Below are 15449 nucleotides of genomic sequence, written 5' to 3' on the forward strand. Positions count from 1 at the left end.
AGGTACAAAAGCACATGGTGTACAAGAATGAATGGGATATTTGTGTATCCAAAACCGAAAGCAGCAATAGCGACAGCATAGACGATTTTACATCGGAATGAAGTAAAAACTTTAAAAATGTTTTTATTATCAATTTTTCTGAGGAGATGGGGTCTATCCATAGACTTTCTTATGAAGCGAAACCGTTAGACTTTAATTTTTTTCAGTATGCTTGTTTGCTTGTTTGAAGCGAATGTAAACAAACAGTATATGCCAGGAAAGCATATGGGGGATCAAGGTTTGGAAAATTTGTGGAGCAAATACTGGGTACTGCTGTGGATTTAGTTTTTATACAGGGAAAATAATGTTAGTCAGCATGGCCTAGGGTACGATGTGGTCTGGAATTTATCACTTCCATACCATAACCAGGGTCATATATTATTTTTTCACCGATTTTTCAGTTCGGTCAAACTTGCGGTAGATTTAGGTGGATTCCAGTATTTCAGTTTATTTCACTTTTATGGTACACCTGTTCTGTTGTGCATTAAATTCAACTGATAATCTAGTGATGTGCACAATTCTTCTGTATCAAAATTTTCTTGCATACCCAATTAAATATTAGCTGATGATTCATTTTCTATGGGGATGATTAAACAAAATTTTAATATTTTTACCTTTTGCTCAGTTTACCTGGATTTACCTGTAATTAGAGTCACTTTGAGACAAAAGTTATGCAATAGAATTGATTAAGAACCCTTTCTTTAATTATGTTCCAAATATCACATTAATATGTTGATAAGTAAAATAAGTTACAGTTGTTTAATGAAACTAGTCTAAATTCATGATTATTTTAGAATTTAGTTGAAACTCATGAGGGGTGTAATTTGGTCAGAAATATACTAACAAAAGGGTTAATCACATTGTATGAAGAAAAATATTTTGTGAAGGATTCTTATATAAGATTGAATGACTTTTTACACTATTTTCTTCTGTCTATAAGGATTCAAGTAATCTAGTAGTACTTCAAAACATAGAATATACAGTACAATACAAGAGAAAACGATAAGCTACATGTACAGTCATAAATGACAAGAGAAATAGTTTACGTATGTGTGTGTATATATATATATATATATGTGTGTATGTATGTATGTGCAAATACATAAACCTTATAATCTAGTGAAAAGAATCTGTACCATAGTTTCATACATCAATCCTCTTGAACGAAGACTCCTTGAACTCAGGTCGATACACATTCAAAGCCAGTGAACAGCAATGACGACACCAGTTTGACTTTGAATCTCTTTAACAATTCAAAATAATGAATTTAATTCCTTTTAAATCTACCTCAGTTCATCTAATTGTATTTATTTATTGGTACCTTTCATAAAAAAAGCTTTTATGTTTTTGATATTCAATGTGCATTTTCACTTTTTGCTTCTTACTTTCCCCATATATATATATATATGTGTGTATATATATATGTGTGTGTGTGTGTATATATGTGTATGTATATATATATATATGTGTGTGTATGTATATATATATGTGTGTGTGTGTATATATATGTATGCATATATATGTATATTTATGTGTGTAAATATATCTATATGTGTATGTATATATATATATGCATATCTATCTCTACATATATATAAATAAATAAATGGAGTTAAACGCAGGTATTATTCAAATTCTTTTACTTCCGACTCATGATTCGAAGACAACATTGGTATTATTCCGAAGGAATAAAATGTTGTGAAACAATGTAATCTTCTCATCAGGGAAAGAAAGAAGTAAACCAAACTCATCAGTAAGACATTTTAACAAAATGTGATGGATGTGTATAATGATGAACGGAACACTATTAAGTGTTTTTTAAAAAGCATTAGAGGATATAACGTCAAAGGTAGCCTATAGAAAGACGGAGGGGTAAAGGAAAGAAAAAAGCAGAAACCAAATAAATGAGAAATACAGAACGATATGTGAATTAAATAAAAGCCTAAAGTCTTGGAAAAAGATATATCTAGTGGAAGTGAGATGTAAGAAGAAAATCAGTGTTCAAATTATATATAATGGTAGATATCACTTATATCGATAAGCATGCTCTACAACTGTGTTTACAAGGGGATTCTTAGAAAAAAGAATAAAAAATAGTTCACAATTACAGAGTTGACAAAATTCTTTGCTTTTATCATATGGGAATGAAATGGAGAGAATCAACCAATCTAAATTAAGTTGTTTATTATGGTCTTTTAGATACCAAATTAATTTACTAAGCCCTGTCCTGTTACATTTATTGCTATCCCTAAATGTAGAGTAATGATTAGAAATTCTTTTAGATAACTGAGAAGGAGAACTACTTATATAAAAAAAAGACATCAGTACCTGAAGTAATTTTACACTGGTATATAGAATTTCTAATCTTAGAATTACTAGACGTAAACTTAATTCTGTTGGAATTGACTTCAGAGACAATAACCTTGTTATTAATATTTCTTGGGTGATGGTTGGTATTAGCTAAATTAATGTTAGTTTTAGTAAATGGATTCTTATTTAACAGATTAATATTATGCGAGGAGATAATTTGTAAGAGATTTTTTGTGTTGGAAAAACCAATCCTAACCGTGTGCAAGTTGATAATAGAGTAATACCTAGAATTCTTTGGAAAATTCCTAATAATAGCTTCCCAAAACTGGAAAGGAAGATTAGATTTAATTTTCCTCCCATAAGGAATAATCAACCAAATAGTTTTTGCTATTAGTTGCCTAATTTTTAGTGTAACTGTCTTTAAATGACATCGATTTACCTTTAGAATGAAAAAAGGGGTTTAAATAAGGGTTATCTCCCTTCCTCTGTTTGGTGTTGGCGTATAAATTAAAATTGATATCATTTATATCCTTAAAACTAGATTTCATGTCTCCTTTACCAAAGGTAGAATAAGATCGAATGGAATTAATGTAGGTAACTTTAACTGTATAACCTGCTTTAAGTAAGGCAGAGTTATAAAATTCAGCCTTGTCGTTGAAAATGTCAACATTAGCAGATAACTTAGATAATCTAAATGTAATGTTCTTAACTAAGTTCTTAGTGATTGCCCTAGAATGATTACAGAATTGGCTAATATACTCAAGATTGGTTGATGGTTTGTGGTATGGGAAGTACGAATTATTGTGTAAGTTAAGTGTAATATCTAAAAAGTTGGCTTTCGTTACATCATCATCAAAAACGATTCCTAAACCCATTCTACAGAAAAACTTAACAAAACTATTCTTAACCTTTAGTTCATATAAGTGATATCTACCATTGTATATAATTTGAACATTGATTTTCTTCTTACATCTCACTTCCACTAGATATATCTTTTTCCAAAACTTCAGGCTTTTATTTAATTCACATATCATTTGGTTTCTGCTTTTTACTTCTCCTTTACCCCTCCTCTTTCTATAGGCTACCATTGAAGTTATATCCTTTAAAGTTAAAAAAAAAAACTTAATTGCGTTCAGTTCGTCACTGTCCATATCCATCATATTCTGTTAAAATATCTTATTGATGAGTTTTATTTCTTCATTTCCCTGAAGAGAAAATTACATTGTTTCACACCATTTTATTCCTTTAGAATAATACCAATGTTGTATCAAAACGTGTTGAAAGTAAAAGAATTTCAATAATACCTGCGTTTAGCTCCATTTATTTATTTATCTATATTATACAAAATATTTCACATAAACCCAGAGTTTCTACCTTTAAAAACAAGGTGTTATGGCCTTATTACTTGTGTGCTTTTTTGCTGCCCTTGTAACTGTTTATCTATTTTTCCGTGTTAATTGTAAACAAGGGAAAGATAAACACACACCCACACACACACATATATATATATATATATGTGTGTGTGTGTGTGTATATATATATATAATAGGCACAGGAGTGGCTGTGTGGTAAGTAGCTTGCTTACCAACCACATGGTTCCACTTTCTGTCCCACTGCATTGCACCTTGGGCAAGTGTCTTCTACTATAGCCTCAGGCCGACCGAATCCCTTAGACGGAAATTGAAATTGATATATATATATATATATATATATATATATATGTGTGTGTATATATATCTTTGTGTGTCTGTATTTGTCCCCCAACATGTATATGTTTGTGCCCCAGCATGGCCGCAGTCAAATTACTGAAACAAATAAAAGAATATATATGTCTATATTTACGTGTATATATATGTATGTATATATGTGTATATATATGTATATATATATATATATGTATGTATATATGTGTATATATATATATGTATGCATATATGTGTATATGTATATATATGTATGTGTATATGTGTATATATATATATATATGTGTATGTATATATGTGTGTATGTATATATATATGTATATATGTGTATGTATATATACATATATAGGTTATAACTATTCTCCTAGCTAAGACTAGGCATCTCATCCGACGAATGAGATGGAAGGCCTTCTTCCACGATAACCAGACATATAGAAACGACTCAAGTACCAGTAAATTCAATCTCACATCATATAATAATCCTCCACATAACCCTCACCTTGAAAAATTTGAAACGGACATGATTAATTTAATAAAAAACATTAAATTCTCTAAGTCCAATTCTAACTTTCAAAAAAAAGCTTTCACAAACCATAAAAAGAATTTCTAATTCCCCTAAGTTACATGTGCTTTCGGACAAAACAGGAAACTTATATCGCATCACAGTGGAGGAATACATCAAATTCATTAGAAACCAATTAAACAGGTCCTACAAGCTGGCATCAACATCCGCATTAAATGAGGTCAACACCAGCCACTGCAGAATCATGAAGAAGCTAAAAGTGGACAACAGAACAGAACCGTACTGCCCCACACCTCCACACTTCAACCTCAAGGATCACAAAAAGGACTTCAATACAAAACCTTCGATTTGTCTAATATGCCCTACAAAATCCGACCTCGGAAGAATTACTAAAAACATTTTAGACAGGATAATACCAATCGTCAAGGAGAAACTACACGCAAATCTATGGTACCACACCGGGGAGGTCATCACATGGTTCCACACCCTGGAGAACAAAAACTCCTTCTCGTTCCTCCAATTCGATATCAACAATTATTACTCATCTATATCTCCTCAGCTTTTAAATAGGGCCATTCTTTTCGCCAGGAATCTTACTAACATTACACCTTTAGAAATTAACATTATAATCAACGCTTGCAAAACTCTTATAGCTTTCGAGAACAAGCTCTGGTGCCGAGCTAATCAACATACTAATAGCTCCTAACAAATTATTTGATGTAACCATGGGTTCTTCCGATTCAGCACAGGCCACGGATTTAGTTGGATTGTACATACTCCACCAATTAAAATCACACTTCCCTAACATCCATGGTGGTCTATATAGGGATGACGCTTTACTTATTACCAAGACTACTAACAAATCTTCCATTGAGAGGACAAAAAAGGATCTACACAAATTTTTCTCAGGTATGAATCTATCAATAACATTTGAAAACGCATACAAAACGGCTAACTTCTTGGACGTTTCTCTGAACCTATCTAACTTGCAACACTCCCCCTATCATAAACCCAACCAGTACATTAAATACCTCAATATTCAATCTAATCATCACAGATCTACTTTTGATAACATAATCATAGGGATCTCTACCCGCTTATCTGATCTATCCTCTTCTGAAGAAATATTTAACAATCACGCTCCATACTACAACCAAGCACTAGTGGCTAGTGGTTTCTCACAACAAATAAAATACATCCATAACACCAGACTTAAACAATTTATATCACAAATCGCACCCCAAAGACATAACATCAATCAAAACCACAACCAACCACCCACATATCCAAGCAGACCCCACAATCACACCTATAACACTAGGGCCAAATCTAAGATGTTTAAATCAGCTATCCCTACCAAAAGTATAGACAACTGCCCTCCACTTAAACACCTTAATTACAACATGCACAGAACCCCCCAAAAAAGCGGTGGCCGCTCCATCCTGGAGTACACCCCCCATGTTCTCTTAACACTAGGAACCTAGCCAAATCTTTCTTTAAAATACTAGATTCTAACTTCCCACGACAACACAAATACCACTCTATATTCAACAGATCCACTTTAAAATTATCGTATTCTACCACTCCTAACTTTGAATCTATTTATTATAACAGCTTCTAACAAACATAAACTTTCGCTCTATTACCAAAACCTAAGCAACCGTAACTATGCTAGCACCAGCACCCGACCCACACATACACCCAACACGGACATCAATATACGTTCTTCTAACACTAACGCTCGTACACTGGAACAAAACCACAACGGATCCCAACCCATTAATATTCTAGACAATAACAATACCAATAATAACACTGATAGGACTAATAGCCATAACAATAATTCCACTGATCTAGATTCCTACACATCCCCTAATAACATATCCTCCAATAATAATAACTCAACCACAAGCATACGCAACCCTCTAGCCTCCTACACTTGTAACTGTCGCTCCGGGACTATCTGTCCGCTTCAAACACATTGTGTAAGATACAATGTAATATATAAATGCACCGTGAAAAATCTATTACATCACTCTACTGCCACGTACATTGGTGCAACTATAAACTTTAAACATCGCTACGCAGCCCATATGCACTCTTTTAGATACGACAAACACAGTAAATCTACAACATTAGCCAATCATATTCATCACCTCAAAAACAAAAATACCCAATACACCTTAAAATTGTCCATTTTAGATTCTGGAACTCCATACCAGGGCCAGCGCTCCAATTGCAAGCTTTGCCTAACGGAGGCGTTCCATATTTTAAAATACAATTCTCCCACTCTACTTAATCTATATAACGAAGTGTTTAGCAACTGCAACCACCGCTCTTTTCACACATTTAGGTTCTATCACAAACAAAATTGCACAAACGATCACGCAACATAATCACACAACCCCCATCAGGCAACCTATTCAACCTGGCAAAAACATCCATCTTTTGAATAGGATTATTTCCTTTCGATCATCTCACCACACATATACCACCAAATCTATTTCTTCTATTCTCAAATTCACAAGAACACCACCTACGCATACAGACTACGTCACTTCTTTCAATCCCTTTCCACCTTCTATAAATAGGCTTGGCAGCATCCTAAAATATGATACTACTAACTACCTTTCCCACCCATCCCTTCCCTTTATCTCTGTCCTTGGTTTATCACTCATACCCCCACCACTTATATACTACACACACGCATTCCTTCCTACTCACTAGACCTTTTAACCTCATTCCCCTATTCCTCCTTCACTCTATATGCCCATCCCCTCTACCCTGTTAAGACCAACTGACCATAAATATATCGCTACCATCCTCCGCCTCTATCTCTCCTCTGTCCCCTTTCACATTCTGTCTTCATGACTTGACCTAATTACCGCTCACTTTTCACTTGACTTGGCCATTCTTCAAGTAAACAAGCAAAAATCCATCGCAATATGGAATATATATACCTCTGCTATCTATGCTATATCAACTTTCACTCCAACATAAATTTCCGGATTATCCACACATGGATTACTTTACACGGATATTTATCACTGGAATGAAACTACACTTCAAGTACTGTTCTCTCTTTTTTCAGCACATCACACTCTTTACCACTTCATACTAAAAATATCCGCCTATGGATATAATAATAGATTACTTTATTTTTTCTGTCTCCAATGAAGGGAAGTACTGGATCTTCCCAGAAACAGCTGTAAGACTCTATCCATAAAATACTTCTCCAACCTTACCTTTGCTCTCTTTATCTTTTTGTTTTTATATATTTACATATATCTATATATATATATATATAACTTTATGTTTGTATGTATATATAGATATATGTATATATATATATATGTATTTATATGTCTGTATGCGTATATATGTATATATAAATAGACAGATAGATAGATAGATAGATGTGGAGTGCAAAAGAGATGACTGCGCTGGTATGGTCTTGTATTGTGAATAGATGAGGACAGCTGTGTGAAAAAGTGTCACACCCTAGCAGTAGAGGGAACCTGTGGAAGAGGTAGACCTAGGAAGACCTGGGATGAGGTGGTGAACCACGGCCTTTGAACATTGAGCCTCATCGAGGCAATGACAAGTGACAGAAACCTTGGGAGATATGCTGTGCTTGAGAAGATTTGGCAAGCCAAGTGAGACCATAACTGTGCCAGTGTAGCATTACCAGCCCATTTAACAGTCCCCTTCGATTATTGGGCAGTAAACTGCAGTTGCAAAGACCTGTTTCGGCAAGTCAAATCGTTGTCGTGACTGATGACAGTACCGGCTGATTGGCCCCCGTGCCAGTGGCATGTAAAAGGCACCATTCACATGTAGTCATTGCCAGTGTTGCGCGTCTGGCTCCTGTGCCAGTGGCACATAAAATAACCCATTTGAGCATAGTCATTGCCATTGCCGCCAGACTGGCTCCTGTGCCGGTGGCATGTAAAACGCACCATTTGAGCATGGTTGGTACCAGTACCGCCAGACTGGCCCTTGTGCCGGTGGCACATGCAAAGCACCCAGTACACTCTTAGACTGGTTGATGTTAGGAAGTGCATCCAGCTGTAGAAACTCTGCCAGATCAGATTGGATCCTGGTGCAGCCTTCTGGCTTGCCGGCCCTCAGTCAAACCGTTCAAGCTATGCCAGCATGGAAAGCAGACATGAAACAATGACGACGTTGATGATGATGTAGCTGATGAAGGAATAATTCCAAATGGCTATCTGTTTTCCTATGTGTTCATTCCGTTGTCTGTAGTTTGTTTTTCTAATGTCCTGTACCCTGATATGCATCTATATACACATGTAGATGTATGTACATATATGTGTGTATACATGCATATATATTCTTTGTATTATATATATATATATATATATATATATATATATATATATATATATATATCAAAGGAAGCCTAACTAGCAAGATAATTTTTGTATGTGGCAGATGATCAGGAGCAATAAAAAAGTGGAAGCAAGGACTAGAATTGAAGGGCCTTGGAGTCAACCTAGCTAAAACCAAAGTCTTAGTAAGTAGGAAGATAGACAAAACACAAACCCCTTCAGGTAGATGGCCCTGCTCGATCTGTAGAAAAGGCATAGGTAGAAACTCTGTAAGATGTACCCAGTGTAAGCTATTGACACATAAGAGGTGCAGCAATATCAAAAGAAGGCTAACTAGCAAGATAGTTTTTGTATGTGGCTGATGCTCAGGAGCAATAAACACTGAAAATGTCCAGAAGACAACTTCTGCCACATTCCAGGGAGAAAAACTAGAAGTAGTTGATAGCTTCCGTTATCTAGGTGACCAAGTTAGTAGCGGGGGAGCGTGCACTGAAAGTGTAGCTGCTAGAATAAGAATAGCCTGGGCAAAGTTCAAGAGAGCTCTTACCTCTGCCAGAGAGACGATTGCACTGGTATGGTCATGTGGTGAGAATGGATGAGGATAGTTGTGTGAAAAAGTGCCACACCCTAGTGGTTCAGGGAACCTGTGGAAGAAGTAGACCCAGGAAGACCTGGGATGAGGTGGTGAAGCACGACCTTCGAACATTGGGCCTCACCGAGGCAATGACTTGTGACCGAGACCTTTGGAAATATGCTGTGCAGGAGAAGACCTAGCAAGCCAAGTGAGACCATTATCCGAGACCTCTGCCAGGGGTGTAGCCAGCCCACTTATGCGTATCTTCCCTTCATTGGACGTTAAACTCCACTTGTGAAGACCTGTTGAGGCAAGTGAAATCGAAATCGAACCAAATTCGACAACTGGTACCCATGCCAACCTCTCCTTCATTGGACACTAAACTCGGCTTGCGAAGACCTGTTGGGGCAAGAGAAATCGAAATCGCGATGGCACCTGTACCTGTACCGTCTGAGCGTGATCATTTCCAGAGCAGCTGTCTGGCTTCCGTGGCATGTAAATAGCACCATTTGAGCATGATTGTTACTAGCATGGAAAGCGGACATTAAACGATGATGATGATATGTATGTATGTATGTATATGTATATATATATATATGTATGTATGTATATGTATATATCTTAATATATAAATCTGAAATCGTGTGTTTGTGTGAAGCCTTTTTGAATGTTTATAGAAATCCACATTTTCCACTTTTTCGTAAAAATTTTTACATCAATGGAATTTTCTCGATCTGAACTTTCCAGTGCAGTAATTAGATTTTTAAAATTCCGTTTACTTTGTGTGATTTAAGGGAGATTTGGCTGTTGTTTCTAGCAACTTTTATATTTCATCCCTGCTACCTGGAACGCCATTCTTACACACGCGCTCAACATAAAAATATAGAGAGTAAAAGTAAAAGAGGGAGAGGGAGAGAGAGAGAAAGTGATACATACAACGTCATAGATTAAACTTACATCTCAGTATTCTTTACCTATTTTTCATAACATAGATACGTAAAAACACACACAACCACACATACATGACCTGTGACAACAACATACACATTGCTCTCAATCTCTATTCATTTCTCCCCCTCTTCCTCTCTCGCTCTATCAAACGTATACACGTGCAAGTAAACACAGTCATTCACATCGTGGTATATTTACAAAACATTGATGGCATAACTACAGAGTTGTATCCCCCAACTTTGTTAGGTCATAACTTTCATAAAAATGAATGTTTTTTTATGAAATTTTCTATGCATATATTATTTATTATGTAGATTCCAAATATACAAAAATTTTCGGTGAAAGTGTTTTGGAAGGGGGTGGGGTACAATATTCGGAAATTCCACTTAAATTCCTCTTAACTTCCAGGAAAATGAATATTTTTTCATGAAATTTTGTACAAATGTACCTTGATGTATGTACATTTCAAGCATGTAGGAATTTTGACGGAAACAACTGCAGGTTATTTTTGAGAAGTGTTCCCCACTCGGTGGTGTTTCGGAGCAAGTCATCCATATTTGTTTCATTTTTCTCTATTATGTGCTTATGTGCATCCTTAGGTTTCTAATGAAGTAATAGGCAGTGAAGAGAAGCAGTCATAAGAAAACTTTTAACTACCCCTATTCCTTTCTCTCCCCCTCTCTACCTCTTCCTCTCTCGCTCTCTCAGAAGCATACATGTGCAAGTACACAATCATTCAGTAAAATATAACTCATGTTCGTCAATGTTTTGTAAATTTACCGAGATTTTCACTAGGGTGTTAGGGTTAGGGTTTTAGGGTCAGGTTTAGGGTTTAGGATTAATGTTACGGTTACGGTTTTTAGGGTTAGGGTTTAGGGTTAGTGTTAGGGTTGGGTAATCGTGTGGGTGTTAATCTGAAAAATTACAGATTTGTGAAAAGTACCGACACTGCCATCTATTATAACTTTTGTTGTTCTGTTTAATATATACATAGATTATGCCTCCAAAGAAGAGAGTTTGCTGGGGAAAGACAGCAACCGGTTTAAAATGACAGCAACAGACTGCAGTAATGCACCACATTCCAGAAGTTATTTTGAACATAATGCAAAATGGTGCATCAACATCTTCTGCCCAATCTGATAGAATTCTGGCAAAACTGTGTAGCAACAGATCGCCAGCAATTGCTTCATCAGAAATTGCCGTCCTAGCTCTTGCTAAAAGGGATTACCCTGCTATGTATAATCAGGGCAGCGCAAAAAGTTGTTTTGCACAAGCATTTCTATAGCCAATTACACCGATGAAATTTACGTACGCTTAATAATTTTACGCAAAACAGCCTTCAGGCTTTCCCTATTAATTTCATCGTCTTTTGAATTATGAACATATTTACATCATAAGGGTTTTTTCGTTGTAAGGCTTTCTTTTTTAGTTGATTTTCAGCTAGCAAGACTTATCGTAGATGGTATAATAAGTCACACCCAGACAAGGTCGGGTTATACTGCTAGTATATATATATATATATATATATGTGTGTGTATATGTATATATATGTATGTATGTATATTTATATCTATATAAATAATACAAAATGGGACAAGAACGCAAAACATCCAGACAGTAGGTGATACAAGAAAGGGACAAAACATCCAGATAGATTATACAAAGAAGACACGGACAGGTCATTCGAAGTTTTCTTTCTTCAGTCGAGATCCAGATTATCCTTGCAATTTCGGCTGGTTATTCTTGATATTGCTCCAATATGTATGTGTGTATATATATATATATATATATATATATATATATAGATAGATAGATAGATAACCATTTATCATCATAAATATACAGGGATTAGCATTGAGTTGCTTCTCCAACATACTGAAAATTTAGAAATAGCAGTCAAAGAACTACTGATTCTAAACTACAAATTTTTCTCTAAACGGATGGCGATATTTATGGCACACATAGAACATAAAACCGGAGGGCAAAGCATAAACAAAACAAGTCTTTCGTTAATTGGATACGTATCGTTTCATGGTTAAGCGAAAGAAAATTTCTCTATTCCAATCTTCAGTCCAAATATTCTGATAAATTTGAAAGTGTCTCTAAAAAAATTCACGGTAATTTTTGGCCATGCGACACCAAAAATCAACGATAAGAAAGGCACTTACGAATTCATCGGCCAGTGAGTTTCGGCATCTCACCCCAAAGAGATCTATTCCATGTGCGTCACAAATAGTCCCGTATGAAAAAAAGTCCCGTGTGGAAGGGATTACGGTTTAACCATCTAACTTAGAGATATCAAATATAAAATATACAAGAATATGGGCAGGGAGTCGTCAATTAATAATAGAATTAATAATTAACAATTTTGCCAAGTAGTTCAGTATGAAAAAACCTTTATCGGTAAAACCATTTATCATCATAAATATACAGGGATTAGCATTGAGTTGCTTCTCCAACATACTGAAAATTTAGAAATAGCAGTCAAAGAACTACTGATTCTAAACTACAAATTTTTCTCTAAACGGATGGCGATATTTATGGCACACATAGAACAAAAAAACGGAGGGAAAAGCATAAACAAAACAAGTCTTTAGTTAATTGGATACGAATCGTTTCATGGTTAAGCGAAAGAAAATTTCTCTATTCCAATCTTCAGTCCAAATATTCTGATAAATTTGAAAGTGTCTCTAAAAAAATTCATGGTAATTTTTGGCCATGCGACACCAAAAATCAACGATAAGAAAGGCACTTACGAATTCATCGGCCAGTGAGTTTCGGCATCTCACCCCAAAGAGATCTATTCCATGTGCGTCACAAATAGTCCCGTATGAAAAAAAGTCCGGTGTGGAAGGGATAAATGGTTTTACCAATAAAGGTTTTTTCATACTAAACTACTTGGCAAAATTGTTAATTATTAATTCTATTATTAATTGACGATTCCCTGCCCTTATTCTTGTATATTTTATACAGATAGATAGATAGATAGATAGATAGATATGACCAAATTAGCAGTGGAGGTGGGTGCGCTGAAAGCGTAGCTGCTAGAATTAGAATAGCCTGGGCAAAGTTCAGAGAGCTCTTAACGCTGCTGGCGACAAAGGGTCTCTCTCTCGGAGTAAAAGGCAGATTGTATGACGCATGTGTACGAACAGCCATGCTTCATGGCAGTGAAACATGGGCCGTGACTGCTGAGGACATGCGTAGGCTCGCAAGGAATGAAGCCAGTATGCTCCGATGGATGTGTAATGCCAGTGTGCATACTAGACAGAGTATCAGTACCTTGAGAGAAAAGTTGAACTTACGAAGCATCAGTTGTAGTGTGCAAGAGAGACGACTGCACTGGTATGGTCATGTAGCGAGAATGGATGAGGATAGCTGTGTGAAAAAGTGCCACACCTTAACAGTTGAGGGATCCTGTGGAAGAGGTAGGCCCAGGAAGACCTGGGATGAGGTGGTAAGGCACGACCTTCGAACATTGGGCCTCACCGAGGCGATGACTTCTGACCGAGACCTTTGGAAATATACTGTGCTTGAGAAGACCCGGCAAGCCAAGTGAGACCTAAATCTAAGGCCCAGCCAGCCCACTTATGCATACCTTCCTTCCTTCATTGGACACTAAATTCCACCTGTGAAGACCTGTTGAGGCAAGTGAAATCGAAATCGAGTTAAATTAAAATTGGATACTAAACCCCACTGCGAAGACCTGTTGAGGCAAGTGAAATAGAAATAGATTGATGCCAGCGCCCCCGGACTGGCTCATGTGTGGGCGACACATGAAATCTTTCGAGCGGGATCGTTGCCAGTGCCCCGGGACTGGCTTATGTGCGGGCAACACATGAGATCTTTCGATCGAGATCGTTGCCGGTGCCCCTGGGCCGGCTTGCAGGTGACACATGAGGTTTTTCGAGCGAGGTCGTTGCCAGTGCCCCCGGACTGGCTCATGTGCAGGCGACACATGAAATCTTTCGAGCGGGATCATTGCCAGTGCCCCTGGACTGGCTCTTGTGCGGGTGACACATGAGGCTTTTTCGAGCGAGATTGTTGCCGGTGCCCTTGGACTGGCTCATGTGCGGGTGACACATGAAATTTTTTCGAGTAGGGTCGTTGCCAGTGCCCCTGGACTGGCTCATGTGCGGGCGACACATGAAATCTTTCGAGCGGGATCGTTGCCAGTGCCCCTGGACTGGCTCAAGCGTCGGCGGCACATGATATCTTTCGAGTGCTCCTGGACTGTCTCATGTGCGGGCGACACATGATATCTTTCATGCGAGATCGTTGCCAGTGCCCCTGGACTGGCTCTTGTGCGGGTGACACATGAGGTTTTTTCGAGCGAGATCGCTGCCGGTGCCCCTAGACTGGCTCATGTGCGGGTGACACATGAAATCTTTCGAGCGGGATTGTTGCCAGTGCCCCTGGACTGGCTCATGTGCGGGCGACACATGATATCTTTCGAGCAAGTTCGTTGCCAGTGCCCCTGAACATCTTTCGAGCGGGATCGTTGCCAGTGCCCCTGAACTGGCTCATGTGCGGGCGACACATGATATCTTTCGAGCGAGTTCGTTGCCAGTGCCCCTGGACTGGCTCTTGTGCGGGTGACACATGAAATGTTTCGAGCGGGATCGTTTGCCAGTGCCCCCGGACTGGCTCATGTGCGGGCGACACATGAAATCCTTCGAGCGGGATCGTTGCCAGTGCCCCTGGACTGGCTCATGTGCGGGCGACACATGATATCTTTCGAGTGGGATCATTTACCAGTGCCCCCGGACTGGCTCATGTGCGGGCGACACATGAAATGTTTCGCACGGGATGGTTTGCCAGTGCCCCCGGACTGGCTCATGTGCGGGCGACACATGATATCTTTCGAGCGGGATCGTTTGCCAGTGCCCCCGGACTGGCTCATGCGCGGGCGACACATGAAATCTTTCGAGCGGGATCGTTGCCAGTGCCCCTGGACTGGCTCTTGTGCAAGTGACACATGAGGTTTTTCGAGCGAGATC

The 15449-nt window shown here is 37.8% G+C and overlaps 1 protein-coding gene across 4 annotated transcripts in view; it reads left to right on the forward strand.

The window, feature by feature from the left end:
- LOC106872965 (SH3 domain-containing kinase-binding protein 1) overlaps window positions 1–15449 on the forward strand; it is a 360206-nt gene that overhangs the window by 311918 nt on the left and 32839 nt on the right. The gene's annotated exons all lie outside the window — the stretch shown is intronic.

The sequence above is a fragment of the Octopus bimaculoides genome, chromosome 19 (genome assembly GCF_046866305.1).
Source record: "Octopus bimaculoides isolate indiv1 chromosome 19, ASM4686630v1, whole genome shotgun sequence".
NCBI lineage: Eukaryota > Metazoa > Mollusca > Cephalopoda > Octopoda > Octopodidae > Octopus > Octopus bimaculoides.